We start from the raw sequence: 11,851 nt of genomic DNA on the forward strand, positions 1-11,851 counted from the left end.
ATATTCATGTCTTCACATAGTTAGCATGTGTTGGGAAAGGATAATTGTTAAGATCTACACTCAGTGAACTTAAAGCATATATTGTTATTAACTATTGTTACCATGTTGTACATTAGATCACCATAAGGTATTCATCTTATAATGGCAAGCTTGCATGGTTGTACCTGTAGTATGTTTATTTCTCTGCCTGGCTTATTTCACTTGGCATAATATCCTCTAGGCTCATTCATTTTGTTACAAATGGCAGAATTTCATTCTTTTAATACTGAATAATATTCCATTGTAGACAGATAGATAGATAGACAGACAGATAGATGATAGATATCACAATTTACATACCTACTTATCTATCAACACTTAGGTTGTTTCCATAATTTGGTTTTTGTGAATAATGCTGCAATGAACACAGGTATGCAGATATCTCTTCAAGATAGTGATTTTATTTCTTTTGTATATAAAAGGAAAAGTATATAAAATGTACATACCCTTTATTTGAGATGGAGTCTCACTCTGATGCTTTTGCTGGAGTGCGGTGGTGTGATCTTGGCTCACTGCAACCTCTGCCTCCCAGGTTCAAGCAATTCTCCCTGCAGCAGCCTCCCAAGTAGATGGGATTACACGTGCCCACCACCACACCTGGCTACGTTTTGTGTTTTTCAGTAGAGATGGGGTTTCACCACATTGGCGACCCTGGTCTTGAACTCCTGACCTCAGGTAATCTGCCTGCCTCAGACTCTCAATGTGCTGGGATTACAGGTGTGAGCCAATACACCCACAGGTATATACTTGTATACCTAAAAGTATAGTTGCTATATCATATGTTAAGTAATTATTTGAGGAATCTCCATGCTGTATTCCATAATGGTTGTACCAATTTACTTTCCCACCAAAATTCTGTAAGGGTTCTCTTTTTGATACATTCTTGTCAATGCTATTTATCTTTTGGCTTTTTGATATTGGACATTTTAAAAGAGGCAATGTGACATCTCATTCTGGTTTCACTTTATATTTTCCTCATGTTTAGTGATTTTCTACACCTCTTCATTCGTGTTTTGGAGATGTGTAAGTTATCCTTTGAAATAATTTCTATTCAGGTCTCTTGCTCATTTTTTAATCAGATTATTTGTTTTCTGATTATGAGTTCCTTATATATTTTAGATATCAATCCATTATCAGAAATATTGTTTTCAAGTATTTTCTACCATTCCATGGGTGACCTTTTATTTATTTTATTTTATTTTTATTTATTTATCCATTATGTTATTTAATTTTTACTGTGCAGCAAACTTTTAGTTTGATGTAGTCCCATGTGTTTATTTTTGTTCATCTTGCCTATACTTTGGGATTCATAGCAAAAATATTACGCCAAAGTCAGTGTTATGGAGGATTTCCCCTGTTTTCTTCTCAGGATTCTTTGGTTTCAGATGCTATGTTTAAATTCCTTGTCAATTTTCAACTCATTCCTGTGCATATTATAACATTCCAACTTCATTCTTGTGCGTGTGGGCCTGCAGTTTTTTCAACGCTATTTATTGAAGAGATTATCCTGTCTCCATTAGGTGTTTGGGGCATGTTATTGAAGATTCTTTGACTGTATTGGTGTAGGTTTATTTCTAGGCTTTCTATTATGTTCCATTCTTCTATGTGACTGTTTTCTTGCCGGTACCAAAATATACAAAACATATATATATATAAATTAGTGTAGTTTTGTAATATAACTTGAAAGTGAGAAGTGTGGTACCTCCTGCTTTGTTCTTCTTGCTGAAGGTCACTTTAGGTAATTATAGTCTTTTGTAATTTCATTCAAATTTTAGAATTTGTTTCTGTTTCTTTGCAAAATGCCATTGAACTTTTGATGGGGATTACATTGAATCTGTAGACTGCTTTTTGTAATAACATTTTGACAACATTGGTTTCCCCTATTGATACACACAGAATATCTTACAATTTCTATTATTTTTCTACTCTCTACTTCTTTATTTTGCTTTGATCTTTCTTATTTTCTTTCTTCTATTAACTTTGGGCTTAGTTTGCTCCTCTTTTTTTCTAATTCCTTGAAGTTTAATGATAGATTGTTTATTTGAGATCTTTGTTTTTTTTTTAATGTAGGTGTTTGTCATTTCAAATTTTCTTCTTAGCATTGTCTTACTGCATTCCACAAGTTTGTGTGTAATGTGTTTCCATTTTTGTATCAAGATTTTTTATTTTCCTTTTTAAACCACTGGTTTTTAAGAATTGTGTTATGTTCACTTATTTTTTAATTTTCCAGCTTTCCACCTGTTATTGATTTCTAGTTGTACAGCATTATGGTCAAAAAAGATACTTGATACAATTTCAATCTTCTTAAATGTATTAAGATATTTTGTGACTTCAAGTATGCTCTGTTTTGGAGAATGTTTCTTGTTAGCTTGAGAAGAACACCTGTTCTCTGTCTGTGGATGAAATGTGACTATACATCTGTTAGGTCCACTTGGTCTAAAGTGTACATCAAGTCTAATGTGTTATTTTCCTTACAGATTGTCTGTCTAAATGATCTATGCATTGTTGTAATTGGAGTATTGATAATTGCAACTGTATGAATAAGGTTACATATATCCCTAATATTATTAATTGCTGTGTATCTCTCCTTCCAGATATTACTGATTACTTTCTAGTTTCAGGTTCTCCAATGTTAAGAACATATTTATTTATAATTGCTTCATCCCTTTAATCAACTAAACCTTTATTATTATATAACAACTATCTTTATCATTTGTTAAAGTTGTATCTTAAGGTATATTTTGACTAATATAAGAATATCCATCCATGCTGCTTTCTGGTTTTAATTAGCATGGAATACCAACTTTTCTCATTCCCTACATTCACACCATATGTGTCCTTGAAGTTGAAGTGAGTCTCTTGTAGGCAGCATATTGTTGGGTCTTCTTTGGTAATCCATTCAGCCATTCTGGCTTTTGAATTTAGAATAGAATGAATTTACCTTCAAGGTAATTATTGATAGGTAAGAACACACAATTGGCATTTTTTCATTGTTTTTTAGCTTTTTAACATATTATTTGTTCCTTTATTTCTCCCTTGCTGTGTTTCTTTGATATTTTGTGATTTTCTGTAGGGACATGCTTTGATTTCTCTTTATCTTTTGGGCATCTGCTATAGGTTTTTGAGTTTTGATTAGCATGAAGCTAATATATCATGTCCTGTAGTTTTAGCAAACTGTTTAAACTGATAACTTTGATCATATTCAAAACTCTAAACTTTTATTCAGCCCACCATATTTTATAAACTTGATGTCACATTATATATATATATATATTTTTTTTGTGAATTCTTAAAGATTAAATTTATTTTATCTGTATCTAGAGGTAGAAAACCAATCTTTTGGGAGGCACAAATTAGGATGACAGCCAACATTCATTTATTCATTCTAAAATAAAGCCTTTATGTGTAATGAATTATTTGCCATAATTCTAGAAAGTGGCATGATCCAGCAATTATAATTATAAAGTATACTATTTTTGTAGAGTAAAATAGTAAGCCATATCATTTAGATCAAAATGATATTTAAAGGAAAACTGTAACTATGCCTTTAGTATATTAAAATTAGACAATATTTTATGCATGTGTCCCTGCAAAATTTCCCTGTTGCACATTATATATTTTTAATATTTTATGTCTATTAACAAATTATTATAGCTATAAATATTACTACTTTAGTATTTTAACCTTCATACAAGCAATAAAAGAGATTTACACACCACTATTACACTATGAGAGTGTTCTTTTTTTTTACATATTTACCTTAAACAATGAGTTTCATACTTTTGTGTGCTTTCATCTTGCTCTGTAGCAAACTTTTCCTGCAAATTCAGAAAGTCTTTGAAATAATTATTTTGAATTATTTGTCTTCAATTTATAAATTTTTGAATCTTTGCACAGTTTTTCATGTCAAATATTTGTTTTAAAGGAGAGTAATGAGGTACAAGGGAATAAATAGGCAATTCAAAAAAAACCTGAAAAAGACAAAACAAAACAAAAGGAGAAGTTCCACAGACATATTCAAAAAATAGAACCCAAAATATAATTATGGAGGTAAAGAATAAAATAAATGAGAGAAATAATGTCAAATGAAAAATCGACAGCAAAATTGATCAAGAAGAAAGAATCTGTGAATTTGTTTCAGCCAGAATAAAATAAATGAGAGAAATAATGTCAAATGAAAAATCGACAGCAAAATTGATCAAGAAGAAAGAATCTGTGAATTTGTTTCAGCCAGGAACAAATTTCAAAGGGTATTTCAGAGATAAGTTCTCTTCAATCTAGAAAATATCTGGAGCCTCTTTCACCTGAAGTTCAGCTGACAAAGAGACTATACCAGTTCATCTTCCTGCTAGTCTTATTACTGGGCCTTTTGCCAATAAAGAGAGTGAAGAGATTGAAGGTCAACGGTTTTAATTACTTCCTCACACTGCTAAATGAAGTTTGTTCAACAATTGCCAAGCTGACCATCAAACATATTCTTTGCTATTGCTTACAACACTTCCTGACTTCTAAAATTACATTTGTGTATAGCCTCAAAGCCCAGCATATCCCAGTAACTCACTGTTCAAAATAATAAATATTTGATAAGGTCTTTCAGGCTAAAGACCTCAAAATTTCTAAGAAGTTTGTGACATGGACTAAATCTGCTGGTTATTTTCTTTATATATCAGTCCAAATTTCACTGTATTATTATTTCTACACTGGTTCTTTTTTTTTTTTTTTTTTTGAGATGGAGTGTCACTCTGTTTCCCAGGCTGCAGTACAGTGGCACAATCTCGGCTCACTGCAAACTCTGCCTCTCAGGTTCATGCCATTTTCCTGTCTCAACCTCCAGAGTAGCTGGGACTACAGGCACCCAACACCAGGCCCAGTTAAATTTTTTTTCTATTTTTAATAGAGATGGGTTTCATCGTGTTAGCCAGGATGGTCTGGATCTCCTGAACTTGTGATCTGCCTGCCTCAGCCACTGAAAGTGCTGGGATTACAGGCTCGAGCCACCGTGCCCGGCCTCCATATTGGTTCTTATAAACTATTTGGGCTGAAAATCTCATAGTTTTAACATAGATGAAGGGGTTATTTTCCTAAAGATTTTCATCTTTTTGCTACATTCTGTTTTTATTAAAGGGGAGTTGGAGTAGAAATACTTTTGCTCTGCATCTTCCAATATAAAAAATGAAACTTTTCAGAAGACCTACCATGCCGTAACTGAAATTTCTGTGGTTCGGAGAAGACTATAAACAAAATTTGCTTCCATTATATATATTTGATTTTTTTGTGAATTAGCTAAAAGTTTTGTAAGAGCCTATATTAACTTTGGAAAGATGTGAAAAAGCTTTTGAGATGCAAATGTTTACATTTTTAATTATTGTTTTGGATTCTAAAAGTATATGAATGACACAGGCAAATGTAAGTGTAAAAAAATGGGTAAGAAATGGAAAAGCAAAACTAATCTTTATGCTTTTAACTATTTGCTTTTAACTATTTTAAATAGTTAAAATAGTTAAATAGCTCGCTTTTAACTATTTTAAATAAGAATCATCTATGGAGTTAAATTTGATTGTCAGTGATAAGCAATTTAATTCACTTCAAGAACAGAGCAAAAAATGCTGCTTTAGATTCTGTGGGTATTTTAAATATATACACTTTTGGGTAATATTTTTATATATTTTTGATTAACTAGAGAATCAAACGTAAAATTATCCTAAGGCCTAAGAAATTATTGGCCAGTTTCCACTAAATTATAAGTTTTCTGGAGAAAATGCAATACCTAACTTATCTTTTTACCTCTCATATCTACTATTATACCTTGCTGGTTTTGTGCATTGTATTGCTGTCAATTTGTGATAGAAATATTTACACAATATTTTTTAATTAGTATTCTCTAATTAATTAGTATTTTTGGTTACAATGTCAGTGTTTTCTTTTCATTTATACCATGTCATTTGTCACTAAAGACTCTATTCTTTCCATTGAGTTAAAAGAAAAAAAAACTATTCTCTGTTAGAACATGAATAGCAAAGTTTCAGCAAAAGAATACTTGTCAAACAGAAAGATGGAAAAAGAAATCCTAGTGAATTTAAAATACAGAAAGGACTGACATTGATGGAACAAAAGTGTCTAAGATAGAATTGTACAGAATTCTTATTGTAACACCCAACTTTTGTAAAATATACCTCCAGGAAAATTTTGCTCCATTTTAGATCGCATTTTGTCTGAAAAGCAATCTTTCTTAGACAAGTTCCAATATTCCTCTTCAATTTCAATATGACATTTTATACTAAGGGTAATAGATATGAGTAATATGTGCAATCACAGAATATCAGCTACAACAAGACAAGAAACATAGAGTAGATAAGTCTGTGGCTTTGATTTTGTTGCAAGACTATCAGAGGAATCCATTTGGATTTGATGTAAGATCTTCATAATTTAACACATTCAGTCCCAAATAAGGCAGTGTCATCATGAAAAACTTTGAGTTTAGGTATGGTAAGATAAGTTACTAAATACTAATAATAATCACAGCATTGTGTGAAGGCATATATCTCAAAATATGTCTAACATGTAAACATTGCAACAGGTGCTATACATTTTGACGACATAATGAATACATTCGGATGCCTGAGTGAAACACTTCAGTTCCCAGCAGAATTAGTTATACATGTGTACTGCAGGACAGGGAGCTTGGAGCTGTGTTAGGTACTAAAGCAAGTTTAAAGCAACAACCCCGGAGAGTCCAAAAAGGAAGTAAATAATGTGTCTGTTTGATTCTGTTTGGGCCACTATAACCAAATAGCATAAACTGAGTGGCTTATAAAAACAGAAATTTATTTTCCACAGTTCGGGAGACTAAATTCAAAATCAAGAAGATTTTGTGTCTGGTGAAGGCTGATTTTCTAGTCCCTAGAGAGTACTTTGTGGCTGTATTCTCATTTCTTGGAAGAGGCAAGCATCTTATTCATAACAGCACTAAAAAGAGTTCCACTCCCAAGTACTGGTACTATGCCCTCAAGTGTTAGAATTTCAACATATTAATTTTGGGGGTGCACATTAAGACCATAACAACGTTTGATTATTGAAATAATTATAATAGTGTTGTCGTTACTAACAGCTAAGGATGGATTCATTGAGAATTCTGAAGTGTTCCTGCTTGCCTACAGGGTTTATTGTAAAATAAAAATATATATATACATACTGTATGTAAACAGTAGATGAGTTCCATTAGTAGTTTTGTCGTGAAAGAAGAACCTCAGTACAGCATGGCCTTTTTAGGAAAAGCATTAGCATCAGCAGGAAAGAGACTCGTTCCTATATTGATTAAAAGGAAATTTCACCTGGCTGCTTAACAGGCACCTCGGAAGCCATAATACACAGAAGGAAATATAGCTGGAACTGCATGATTCTGAGGAATATGTTCGGACATGAGATATGGTACCCAGCCTTTCAGGTAGAGAATTTGGAGACATTGAAAGCAAGCTATAAGAGCCACAGTAGTAAACGGTGTCAGGTTTAGACACACAATGAAACAAAAAACTTGGAACTCATTTTCACTTAAATCTGGAAGTTAATACCTCACTAAAGAAACAAAGCAGCTGTTTAAAGAACACATTCTATTCAACAAGGCTGTACTTTCAGGGAGAATAACAGATTAATTACTCATGAGTCCAGGATATGATGAAAAATTAAGGTTACATGGAAATAGAAGACCCTGGAGACACAAAGGGACACGAGGGACATGTATGTGTTAAAGAAGGTGAAAGTGAGTCCAGAGAAAACAGTTTTGGAAAAAGACTACAGTACAAAAGAAGCAATTGGTTACACTGGGCAAGGTGGCTTATGCCTGTAATCCCAGCACTTTGGGAGCCTGAGACAGGTGGATCAACTGAGGTCGGAAGTTCAAGAACAGCCTGATCCACACGAAGAAATCCCATCTCTACTAAAAATACAAAATTAATTGGGCGTGGTGTTGCATGCCTGTAATCCCAGCTACTCAGGAGGCTGAGGCTGGAGAATCCCTTGAACCTGGGAAGTGGATGTTGCAGTGAGCCAGGATATTGCCGTTGCACCTCAGCCTGGGCAACAATGGTGAAACTCCATCCAAAAAATAAAAATAAAAAATTTAAAAAAGCGGTTGGTGTTAGGATAAATGCTTTGGCTTTCGAATGACAAATAAAATCGAACTGACTGAAGTCCAAAGGAAATGTGTTAGCCTTTCTAACTGGGATGTGTAGGGATACAGTAGATTAGACCTAACTCCATCTTAACATCATCGCTTTATTTTAGTTTTTTGATAAACCTCCAAACTGTTTTCCATAGCAGCTGCACTAATTTACATAACCACCCAAACTGTATGATGACTCGCTTTTCTCCACATCCTCACCAGCTTTTCTTTTTGCCTGTCTTTTAACTGAAAGTCATTTTAACTAGGGTGAGATAATATCTCACCGTAGTTCTTATTTGTATTTCTCTGATGAATGATGTTGCACACATTCTCATATGCTTGTTTGCCATATATCTGTCTGCTTTTGGGAAATGTCTATTCTAATTTTTTGCCCACTTTTTGATCCAATTATTAGATTTTTTTCCTCTAGGGTTGTTTCAGCTCCTTAGATATTCTGGTTATTAATCCCCTGTCAGATGTGTGAAAGGAAAAGATATTGGGCCACTCAAATCACTTTGCGAAATGCAAGCGGGAAACTGCTTAGAAAATACCTTCCTCCCATTCTACTGAAAAGTCACCTCTCTGTTCACTGAGATAGATATATGTCTGATTTTATTCCTTTGGAAAGGCTAATAAGAAACTCAAAATACCAGGAGATTTCAAGATTTCAGTCTAAACCTTCCCCTAGTAGGTGCTTTTTGCCCCACAATGACAGTCATTCATGGCACTCTATGAGAAGATATTTCACCACGAGTGAATACCCTCATCCCTCTCCATTTTAGTTGCCTTTCCTTCATGTAAAAGCTCAGCACTGCTGAATGAATTTAAAAAGTTTATTAATGAGACAAGTTAATTTTCTACTGCTGGGAGGCATGTATAGTGACAGCCTGTTAAACCCCAAACCTCTCTTTCTAACTTCTGCCTGGAAAAAAATTAGAGTCACAAATTTTACCTAACAGATCAGACCCTACGGCATTGCCTCATGAGATAGGATTGTTTTCTCTGTAAAGAGTCTTATTGGCTTTTTGCTAAAAACCTCTAATACCCAGATTTCTTCCCCTTTTGTGTTTCTCAGCAAGCAGACTCTATGCCACATTTGTAAGGAAAAAACTCCACATTCAACCGTTGGGAGGAAGCCAACCCTGAGAGACACATTCTAACCTCAGCACTGTTCCCATCAGAAGGAGGACAGCCATAAAATACATATGTTCTTCTGAGACACGTGTTCTGCCTACAAAGACACTGGCATTTAATCAGAAAGGGGATTTTATCTTTAAAATTCAATCTGTAAAATTTTCTGGGGATGCAATGCTTTTCCAGGGCCATAGCTAAAGGAGGCAGGAATAGGGTTAAAAAACTCCCTCTATTAAAGGGTCTCAAACAACTTTATCTACTGTAGAATCTCCTGGGAGGCCTGGGAAACCAGAAGAGCAATGAGATGAGGCTTTGTGCTGGTAAGCATGACTCCTCCTGCCAGGTGGTGTCTCCAGATTCATGGATGCAATTCATGCTTGCAACCATGGGCAGCACCTATGATGTTTGCTGGGACCCAGTGGAGATGGGAGGAAAGAGGAGAAGAGGGACACCTTGTAATCTTTCAATTCATCCTGGGTCACTTTGAAAGGAGAAAGGAGACAAAGTGACACCTTCTACTCCCCTTTTTCAGCATGGGTAACAACCCATCTTCAAGGCTGCATTCCCCTTGAGTGTAGCCTGGCTATTCTCTAAACTTCAGACCCTGAAGATCACTCTGGGCAAGCACCAACTTCTCTCATGTATAGAGGCCTTCCGGGAGATAACCCAAGTATTTAAACTCTCTTGGAAATATGTTATGTTACTCTTAAACCCTAACTGCTACTGAGAGACAGGCAACACTTCAGGTAGCAGAAAAAAATCAGAGACAAACAGCATGTCTCCTACAGCCATTCAAAATGGAAAAGAGGGTGAGAAAGAGGCAGAATTCCCAATCCCAGTATGAAAAGAGGCAGTATCCCTCAAAAACTGTAAATGGAACCTACGAAGCCCGTAGATGAGTGAAAAAGAAAACACTTTCAGACGTATTTGGTAGAAGACATACAGAGGGCCACAGCCAAACTTCTTAAATACTGTAAGCTATCCATGATAGATAAAAACTAGATGAAAATCCCTCAGCTTTTTTATAGAGGCTGAGAGTGACTTTGGCAAAACACGCTTCCCTATCTGCTAATTCAATTGAGGGACAGCTCATCTTGAAAGATAGGTTTACTCAAGCAGCTCCTGATATTTGAAGGAAGCTTCAGAAACAGGCTGTAGGACCAGATGGCACCTTAGAAAACCTTCTAAGAGTAGCCACCTCAATCTTTCATAAGAGGTTTTAGGAGGAGGCTCAGGAAAAGGAGAGAAAATAGAAGAAAAAGTCAGAGAGAGGGTACCTTGGAATGGAATCCAGGCCTGAGACCCCTTGAGCTCACTGTTCAAGTCACCACTATAAACTGGTCAGTAACACACTTTTCTGCAGGCCTCCATCTTGTTTTATGTCTTGAGCATAACCTGTAACCATGTGGCAGTACTTCTTTTTAGCTGTTGCCTTTTACAATGGTGGCTCAGGTTCAATCCTGATTGGATATTGAATACTTTCAAATTAACAGCTGTGTGACTTTTAATCATCTCTTCCTCCCCCATGAACAAATCTAACTGCCTTTCTGAAGTCTTACCTTCTCTCAATTGCCTTTAAAGTTTCTAGATCTGGTAAAAGCTACCTACCACCACTTATAAAATATTTTGTATACTCATGGTGAACTTATAACCTAATGGAGAGTTGTTGGTTTCACTTGTGATGTTACTTTTGGTAAAGTTCAAAAGCCAGAAATAGTACCTGTTTGATTTGGCTAAAGTCAGGAAACAGAAGATGTCAAAGGATTTTCTGAAAGGGTGCTCAGCTTGATTAAAAGTGGATGTTCAAGTTATAGGTATATTTAAAAGGCCTGTATGTTTTTCTCTTCTTGGATTGTGTTTTTCTTTAAAAGAACTTTTCTGTTGACTGAATTACTGTCCTCCACTCTGTCTTTCCACTCTTAATGCACCCAAGAAAATGTCCGGTGGCCTGAAACATTTTGGGAAAAACAGAAAATGCACAATGGATTCCATTTTGGGAGAAACTTCTGTTTTCCTCGTGGAATCCCAGAAGTTAGAAGCTGATAGATCCCGCTCAAAATCTGTTTTTGTCTTAAAGCTATACACGTTGATTAGGCCCTAGAAACTTCATGGTTTGCTATCCCTGCTCTTAAAGGGCTCCACTGGGAAGCCAATAATTCATTTAGGAAATGGGACAAGAGGAAATCTTAGAACTACTGGATCTTCTTCTGTTTGTCTGTGTAGTGATATATGGGTTGTGTGTGATGTCTGTAACGAGCTGTAATTGATTGCCTTAAATAAAAATAAGCCTAAGGATTCAGATCCTTAGGCAGCATAGGCCTGCCCTGTGGAGATCCCTGTGGGGGACTCTGGCCAGCCTGTTTGATAGGATCCAAAGAGTGCTCCCTGGTAGGAAACTGTCCCAGTGGAATGCCTTGCCAGAGCAATGAGTAGCAGGCACCCATGGAGGATTAACACAGTGGCTGAACACCAGGAAGGAACAGGAACTTGGATTCTGGACATCTGAAACTTAATAAGACA

This window comes from Pongo pygmaeus, chromosome 1 (assembly GCF_028885625.2).
Source record: "Pongo pygmaeus isolate AG05252 chromosome 1, NHGRI_mPonPyg2-v2.0_pri, whole genome shotgun sequence".
Taxonomy (NCBI): Eukaryota; Metazoa; Chordata; class Mammalia; order Primates; family Hominidae; genus Pongo; species Pongo pygmaeus.